Genomic DNA, 2,095 nt, shown 5'->3' on the forward strand with positions numbered 1-2,095 from the left:
CCTTGCAACTACAGAAAATTAACTAAAGTTGTGTTTTTTTTTGATAAATTAGTCGCGGGCCTGCCAGTGTTTATTTGGCACAGTTTTTACATTTACCTCAAGAACGATTGTTAACAATTGCAAAAAGTAGACTGAAAACGTTATCGAACTAATATCAAACACAACATTATTACTTTATATTTATAGTTATTTATTAATATTCATCACTAATTCAATTATTAATAAGATAAATGTGAAAAATGTGCCAAATAAACACTGGCAGACCCGCGAATAATTTATTAAAAAAAAACACTACTTTCACTAGGTCGACCCAATATCAAACACAACATTATTACTTTATTTATATTCATAGTTATTTATTAATATTCATCACTTATTTAGTTATTAATAAGATAAATGTAAAAACTGTGCCAAATAAACACTGGCAAGCCCGCGACTAATTTATCAAAAAAAAACACAACTTTCAGTATGTCGATCGTTTGGGTATTCTTCGAGAGAACCTCTAATTACTTTTTTTCAACTTTTCAATACAATAATTAATGAATATTCACTTTTTTCAACTTTTTAATACAATAATTGATATATATTTGCAATGATTTGCACTATTTCAACATATCTTCGAACATATTTTGACACTGCAGATTATGTCGGTTGGTATCCATGTACTATGACATATGTAAAAATACTTGATTGTAGACTAAGGATTTTTATGTCAAACAAAGATAATGCGAAATAAATAAAATTTAATTGAATAAATTATTATATTGTAATCATTTTCATAAAAAAATTAGGTTTTAAATGTTGGCCACGCCTTCGCCGATAGGCCACGCCCACGAAACTGTCAAATACCTGGGCCTGCCAGTTGTGAGTCTGCCAATTATATACACGTAATTCTTGATACATAAGCAAACTAGTGCACTCGAATATATGTTTGCATATCACAATTGAATGTTTCAGCGACGTACAATTTATCATTCTTTAAAACACTGAGATAATATTGTTTTCGAAATTAATGTGGATGTTTCGAAGAGCCATTTCTATTTTGTTATCATGCCAGCCTTCGTATAAGGCGCTCCGACGGAACTGATGTTACCGGTATACATATTTTTTTTCGGTTTCTCTAGTGAAACGCATTCTTTTCAACATTTAAAATATTGCTTTGTCCAGCGGCCTGCAGCATTTGCGTCCTAAAAGCATGCTCTTTAATTTATTGATATTGATAACTTTCTATAAACATAGTTCAAAAATGACTCTCACATAGTATTGCACGAATTATTAATTTGGTGTTGAAAGCGATTGTATGCTTTTGAGTATTTTGAACTTTTGGATTAAATGCCCTTTTCCAGCTTCTTGATACATGCCATGAACAAAGTAAATGGTTGTTTGTCGAAGTCATGACAGATGACCATGCATTGTAATACGCAGGTGCATCATCAGACATAAAAGTTAAGGTGGCAATTTTTTTTTTACTTTACTACTATTGAACTACAAATTTTCTCAAAAAATAATTTAAATACAGTCTTGTCTTGCCGATTGGTGAAACAAAATGCTACGGGATAACCTACCCCAAACTCACCAATCACAAGAAGAGTATGCAGGTTAAATCAATAAGAATTTGCTTCATGAGATCTATCTATGCATGTTTTATCATGTCTATATTCATTTAAAATAGTAGCCTGCACTATAGTCATTATGACCATAAAAAGATCATCTTCTTCTAGTACATCATGTTCTACGTTTTATTATTATTATCTATATGGGTAGGGTATGGTAGCACTGCTTTGCATTTTATATTTCGAACATCTTTCTTGGTAAGTATTGAGCCCTCAATGGTAAAATTTCTTCATATGCTGCATTTTGAATACTGATGATAATTTTATTATCCGAAACTCCTGCTATAACTTAATAATAGTGGCGTATTTTCGAAATTTATTCTATAAATTGGGAACAATTTCCCTCATATCTTTCCATGATTCTATGGTGTTGCTTTCTATAGGCGTGACTGGTTTATTTAGATATAAATCTATTTCATCACGTCTTTTATTTCCTTTTTTTCTCTGACGCTATTTTTTATGTAACTGCCAAAAGTCGAAAC

This window comes from Ctenocephalides felis, unplaced genomic scaffold (assembly GCF_003426905.1).
Source record: "Ctenocephalides felis isolate EL2017-DRISC unplaced genomic scaffold, ASM342690v1 CF-g0.4_SCAFFOLD_02328, whole genome shotgun sequence".
In the NCBI taxonomy this organism is placed as follows: Eukaryota; Metazoa; Arthropoda; class Insecta; order Siphonaptera; family Pulicidae; genus Ctenocephalides; species Ctenocephalides felis.